Source organism: Micromesistius poutassou (genome assembly GCF_964030765.1).
Source record: "Micromesistius poutassou genome assembly, chromosome: 7".
Classification (NCBI taxonomy): Eukaryota; Metazoa; Chordata; class Actinopteri; order Gadiformes; family Gadidae; genus Micromesistius; species Micromesistius poutassou.
The window spans coordinates 18,785,494-18,793,046 of NC_140277.1; positions in this window are offsets into that span (position 1 = coordinate 18,785,494).

Genomic DNA, 7,553 nt, shown 5'->3' on the forward strand with positions numbered 1-7,553 from the left:
GAGCTCAGCAGTGATACATCATGACTCCATCATTAGTCTGAGTGGCTCAGAATTCTCAATAATGGTAATAACATGTGAAGAGAAGTCAGTTTAAAACCCTAAATCATGTGTACTGGACCGGTCCAAGCTAGATGGAGCAGGTTGTTAGACCCCTTGATTGTTGGAGGTGCCACCAGATTGAAGGAATACACTCCTCGATGTCAGATTACTTATTTAATGACAAAGATGAAGAAGCCCTACAGCAGTACACAAAATAACAACATAAGCTACAGCCAGTAATTCCTACATGCACATGCCTAACATAAATATCAGCAGGAACTTATGAATTATGTTAACAGCTTAATATTCAACCTCCGTAACAGGAACGTCTGTAATGCTGGCAAACACAATAAGGCGACTCCTAACTGAGCCGGTCAGCGGTCTTTAACCCAATGCTACCCCCTAGTGGCCGGCGGTGAAATCTGCACAGATTGTAAATGGTAAATGGACTGCATTCATACTGCGCTTTTTTTAACCAGTGGCCACTCAAAGCGCCTTACAATTATTGCCAACATTCATCCATTCATGCACACATTCACACACCGACGGCGGAGTCGACCACGCAGGGCGACAGCCAGCTGGTGAGCAGTCAGGGTGAGGCGTCTCGCTCAGGGACACACTCCGCTAGGAGGAGCCGGGATCGCTGTACTTCCTGAGCTACTGCACCAGAACGTTGGTACACTCTTCTGGGAGAGAACAATATTCCAATGTTCTGGAAGGCTGTTTCTACCCTCCAGAACCATCCTGGGTCAGGAGAGTCCCTCCTCCACTGGACTGTATACATCAGAGGACCCCTCCACACTTTACCATCTAGCAGCCCAGTAGCAGGTTGATGAGCCACTGGTCATGTTGGGATGGAAACTAAAGTCAGGGGGTGGAGGGCTGGGTCTGCAGCCCAGACTCTACATGGAACTCTTCCTTAGGCCAGCTGGCCTCCTGAGAACCTTCCTCTACTAGAACGCTCCATGGAGGGGAGAGGAGAACCTATTTACACATGAACACACAGCCAGAAGGACGGTTCCAGCTCATGAACCCATTATATCCAGCGTTTAGCTTTAGATATGAAGACTTTATGTCCTAAACTACTTTTATTGTATCTCTACAATGTAATAACTTGAAAAGCAATAAATCATTTGAATCTAAAAATATGTAGAAGAGTCCAGCAGCAGAGAGCAGACTCCCCTGGACCCAGCTGTGTCTCCATGAAGAGTGACAGCTCTATGGTACAACCTGCAAGGTTTGGAGATGGAAATCAGCCTACTGAGCCAAGGTAAGGATCTGTCAGATTATTAAATACATCAGACAAACATCCTGAGTCCTGAATCACAGATGGTTGTTGTTGTTTATCTAGAAGAGAACGGCTTTGTTTGTTTACAGCTTTTAAAAACATTGGATTCAGCCCAACATTAACCCAGTGGCTCAAACTGTATGATGTCTTCTCCTTTGACATGAAGGTCTTAAACAAGGAGATCCGTTACCAGCCTTTCTTGTTAAGATCGCTGGCTGTAGCTATCTGTAAGGATCACAATGTAGCAGGTTTAAAGGGGATAGAGGGGGCCACATGAAGCTAACTCAAATAGTACAGACACAGGGTTTCACAAGTAAACAAAGGGTTTATTGAAAACCTATCCCGCCTGAAGTAGGTCAGGTGTTTACCATCAGGGTGAGCCTGGGCCAAAATAACGTGAGACTTACCTTCAAAAATAATCTAACAGCTCAAAGGAAATACAGTAGGTAAGCCTAGCTCCCTAGCTCAACCAAAACAGGAGAAAATGTGGCACCAATGAAAGGCCACTGGCCCTAGCAGCTTCCTACAGACCAGGCCAAAGCTTAAACAAACCTTTAACCCAGAAGGCCAAACAAGGCAACAGGTAGAAACACAGAATGCAGCAGAATAAGTGACCAACGGCCACAGGGGCAGCAAAGCACAGACAGTTAACAAAACACAGCTAACAGCAGGGACACAAGAGCGCCTGGGAGCATCAGGCACCAGCTTGATAGAGCGTTAGAGAGGCCCCAGGTGGAACCCACGAGGCCTTCAGCAGGCGGCTCGGCCCTCGCCTAAACTACCTCCATTCACAGGCAGGGTTCTGCTTAAACCCTAAACTACCTCCATTCACAGGCAGGGTTCTGGTTAAACCCTAAACTACCTCCATTCACAGGCAGGGTTCTGCTTAAACCCTAAACTACCTCCATTCACAGGCAGGGTTCTGGTTAAACCCTAAACTACCTCCATTCACAGGCAGGGTTCTGCTTAAACCCTAAACTACCTCCATTCACAGGCAGGGTTCTGGTTCAACTATGGAAGAACATTACTACCATTCTTTAAAAAAAAATGTAAAGCCATTGAATTCATAAAACTTAAATATTATATTTTGAAAACAGGTCATCTGAATTAATTTGTTTTGAAATCCGACTTCAAATAAAAAAAAAGTGCAATGTTTACTAATTCAGATGCAAAAATTGTATTTGCAGATATTCAAAATAAGATATTCCTTACTCATATTCAACTGGTCAAAAAACTAACCGGAAAGTTCAAGCCATAAAATGTAAAGCTGCAGTAGCAGGGCATACCAAGGACAGGCCTAATCAATGGAGACTGCCTCCAGGATCCTAAACTAAAGTCAGGGGGTGGAGGGCTGGGTCTGCAGCCCAGACTCTACATGGAACTCTTCCTCAGGCCAGCTGGCCTCCTGAGAACCTTCCTCTACTAGAACGCTCCATGGAGGGGAGAGGAGAACCTATTTACACATGAACACACAGCCAGAAGGACGGTTCCAGCTCATGAACCCATTATATCCAGCGTTTAGCTTTAGATATGACTACTTTATGTCCTAAACTACTTTTATTGTAACTCTACAATGTAATAACTTGAAAAGCAATAAATCATTTGAATCTAAAAATATGTAGAAGAGTCCAGCAGCAGAGAGCAGACTCCCCTGGACCCAGCTGTGTCTCCATGAAGAGTGACAGCTCTATGGTACAACCTGCAAGGTTTGGAGATGGAAATCAGCCTACTGAGCCAAGGTAAGGATCTGTCAGATTATTAAATACATCAGACAAACATCCTGAGTCCTGAATCACAGATGGTTGTTGTTGTTTATCTAGAAGAGAACGGCTTTGTTTGTTTACAGCTTTTAAAAACATTGGATTCAGCCCAACATTAACCCAGTGGCTCAAACTGTATGATGTCTTCTCCTTTGACATGAAGGTCTTAAACAAGGAGATCCGTTACCAGCCTTTCTTGTTAAGATCGCTGGCTGTAGCTATCTGTAAGGATCACAATGTAGCAGGTTTAAAGGGGATAGAGGGGGCCACATGAAGCTAACTCAAATAGTACAGACACAGGGTTTCACAAGTAAACAAAGGGTTTATTGAAAACCTATCCCGCCTGAAGTAGGTCAGGTGTTTACCATCAGGGTGAGCCTGGGCCAAAATAACGTGAGACTTACCTTCAAAAATAATCTAACAGCTCAAAGGAAATACAGTAGGTAAGCCTAGCTCCCTAGCTCAACCAAAACAGGAGAAAATGTGGCACCAATGAAAGGCCACTGGCCCTAGCAGCTTCCTACAGACCAGGCCAAAGCTTAAACAAACCTTTAACCCAGAAGGCCAAACAAGGCAACAGGTAGAAACACAGAATGCAGCAGAATAAGTGACCAACGGCCACAGGGGCAGCAAAGCACAGACAGTTAACAAAACACAGCTAACAGCAGGGACACAAGAGCGCCTGGGAGCATCAGGCACCAGCTTGATAGAGCGTTAGAGAGGCCCCAGGTGGAACCCACGAGGCCTTCAGCAGGCGGCTCGGCCCTCGCCTAAACTACCTCCATTCACAGGCAGGGTTCTGCTTAAACCCTAAACTACCTCCATTCACAGGCAGGGTTCTGCTTAAACCCTAAACTACCTCCATTCACAGGCAGGGTTCTGCTTAAACCCTAAACTACCTCCATTCACAGGCAGGGTTCTGGTTAAACCCTAAACTACCTCCATTCACAGGCAGGGTTCTGCTTAAACCCTAAACTACCTCCATTCACAGGCAGGGTTCTGGTTAAACCCTAAACTACCTCCATTCACAGGCAGGGTTCTGCTTAAACCCTAAACTACCTCCATTCACAGGCAGGGTTCTGGTTCAACTATGGAAGAACATTACTACCATTCTTAAAAAAAAAATGTAAAGCCATTGAATTCATAAAACTTAAATATTATATTTTGAAAACAGGTCATCTGAATTAATTTGTTTTGAAATCCAACTTCAAATAAAAAAAAAGTGCAATGTTTACTAATTCAGATGCAAAAATTGTATTTGCAGATATTCAAAATAAGATATTCCTTACTCATATTCAACTGGTCAAAAAACTAACCGGAAAGTTCAAGCCATAAAATGTAAAGCTGCAGTAGCAGGGCATACCAAGGACAGGCCTAATCAATGGAGACTGCCTCCAGGATCCTAAACTAAAGTCAGGGGGTGGAGGGCTGGGTCTGCAGCCCAGACTCTACATGGAACTCTTCCTCAGGCCAGCTGGCCTCCTGAGAACCTTCCTCTACTAGAACGCTCCATGGAGGGGAGAGGAGAACCTATTTACACATGAACACACAGCCAGAAGGACGGTTCCAGCTCATGAACCCATTATATCCAGCGTTTAGCTTTAGATATGACTACTTTATGTCCTAAACTACTTTTATTGTAACTCTACAATGTAATAACTTGAAAAGCAATAAATCATTTGAATCTAAAAATATGTAGAAGAGTCCAGCAGCAGAGAGCAGACTCCCCTGGACCCAGCTGTGTCTCCATGAAGAGTGACAGCTCTATGGTACAACCTGCAAGGTTTGGAGATGGAAATCAGCCTACTGAGCCAAGGTAAGGATCTGTCAGATTATTAAATACATCAGACAAACATCCTGAGTCCTGAATCACAGATGGTTGTTGTTGTTTATCTAGAAGAGAACGGCTTTGTTTGTTTACAGCTTTTAAAAACATTGGATTCAGCCCAACATTAACCCAGTGGCTCAAACTGTATGATGTCTTCTCCTTTGACATGAAGGTCTTAAACAAGGAGATCCGTTACCAGCCTTTCTTGTTAAGATCGCTGGCTGTAGCTATCTGTAAGGATCACAATGTAGCAGGTTTAAAGGGGATAGAGGGGGCCACATGAAGCTAACTCAAATAGTACAGACACAGGGTTTCACAAGTAAACAAAGGGTTTATTGAAAACCTATCCCGCCTGAAGTAGGTCAGGTGTTTACCATCAGGGTGAGCCTGGGCCAAAATAACGTGAGACTTACCTTCAAAAATAATCTAACAGCTCAAAGGAAATACAGTAGGTAAGCCTAGCTCCCTAGCTCAACCAAAACAGGAGAAAATGTGGCACCAATGAAAGGCCACTGGCCCTAGCAGCTTCCTACAGACCAGGCCAAAGCTTAAACAAACCTTTAACCCAGAAGGCCAAACAAGGCAACAGGTAGAAACACAGAATGCAGCAGAATAAGTGACCAACGGCCACAGGGGCAGCAAAGCACAGACAGTTAACAAAACACAGCTAACAGCAGGGACACAAGAGTGCCTGGGAGCATCAGGCACCAGCTTGATAGAGCGTTAGAGAGGCCCCAGGTGGAACCCACGAGGCCTTCAGCAGGCGGCTCGGCCCTCGCCTAAACTACCTCCATTCACAGGCAGGGTTCTGCTTAAACCCTAAACTACCTCCATTCACAGGCAGGGTTCTGGTTAAACCCTAAACTACCTCCATTCACAGGCAGGGTTCTGCTTAAACCCTAAACTACCTCCATTCACAGGCAGGGTTCTGGTTAAACCCTAAACTACCTCCATTCACAGGCAGGGTTCTGGTTAAACCCTAAACTACCTCCATTCACAGGCAGGGTTCTGCTTAAACCCTAAACTACCTCCATTCACAGGCAGGGTTCTGGTTAAACCCTAAACTACCTCCATTCACAGGCAGGGTTCTGGTTAAACCCTAAACTACCTCCATTCACAGGCAGGGTTCTGCTTAAACCCTAAACTACCTCCATTCACAGGCAGGGTTCTGGTTAAACCCTAAACTACCTCCATTCACAGGCAGGGTTCTGCTTAAACCCTAAACTACCTCCATTCACAGGCAGGGTTCTGGTTCAACTATGGAAGAACATTACTACCATTCTTTAAAAAAAAATGTAAAGCCATTGAATTCATAAAACTTAAATATTATATTTTGAAAACAGGTCATCTGAATTAATTTGTTTTGAAATCCGACTTCAAATAAAAAAAAAGTGCAATGTTTACTAATTCAGATGCAAAAATTGTATTTGCAGATATTCAAAATAAGATATTCCTTACTCATATTCAACTGGTCAAAAAACTAACCGGAAAGTTCAAGCCATAAAATGTAAAGCTGCAGTAGCAGGGCATACCAAGGACAGGCCTAATCAATGGAGACTGCCTCCAGGATCCTAAACTAAAGTCAGGGGGTGGAGGGCTGGGTCTGCAGCCCAGACTCTACATGGAACTCTTCCTCAGGCCAGCTGGCCTCCTGAGAACCTTCCTCTACTAGAACGCTCCATGGAGGGGAGAGGAGAACCTATTTACACATGAACACACAGCCAGAAGGACGGTTCCAGCTCATGAACCCATTATATCCAGCGTTTAGCTTTAGATATGACTACTTTATGTCCTAAACTACTTTTATTGTAACTCTACAATGTAATAACTTGAAAAGCAATAAATCATTTGAATCTAAAAATATGTAGAAGAGTCCAGCAGCAGAGAGCAGACTCCCCTGGACCCAGCTGTGTCTCCATGAAGAGTGACAGCTCTATGGTACAACCTGCAAGGTTTGGAGATGGAAATCAGCCTACTGAGCCAAGGTAAGGATCTGTCAGATTATTAAATACATCAGACAAACATCCTGAGTCCTGAATCACAGATGGTTGTTGTTGTTTATCTAGAAGAGAACGGCTTTGTTTGTTTACAGCTTTTAAAAACATTGGATTCAGCCCAACATTAACCAAGTGGCTCAAACTGTATGATGTCTTCTCCTTTGACATGAAGGTCTTAAACAAGGAGATCTGTTACCAGCCTTTCTTGTTAAGATCGCTGGCTGTAGCTATCTGTAAGGATCACAATGTAGCAGGTTTAAAGGGGATAGAGGGGGCCACATGAAGCTAACTCAAATAGTACAGACACAGGGTTTCACAAGTAAACAAAGGGTTTATTGAAAACCTATCCCGCCTGAAGTAGGTCAGGTGTTTACCATCAGGGTGAGCCTGGGCCAAAATAACGTGAGACTTACCTTCAAAAATAATCTAACAGCTCAAAGGAAATACAGTAGGTAAGCCTAGCTCCCTAGCTCAACCAAAACAGGAGAAAATGTGGCACCAATGAAAGGCCACTGGCCCTAGCAGCTTCCTACAGACCAGGCCAAAGCTTAAACAAACCTTTAACCCAGAAGGCCAAACAAGGCAACAGGTAGAAACACAGAATGCAGCAGAATAAGTGACCAACGGCCACAGGGGCAGCA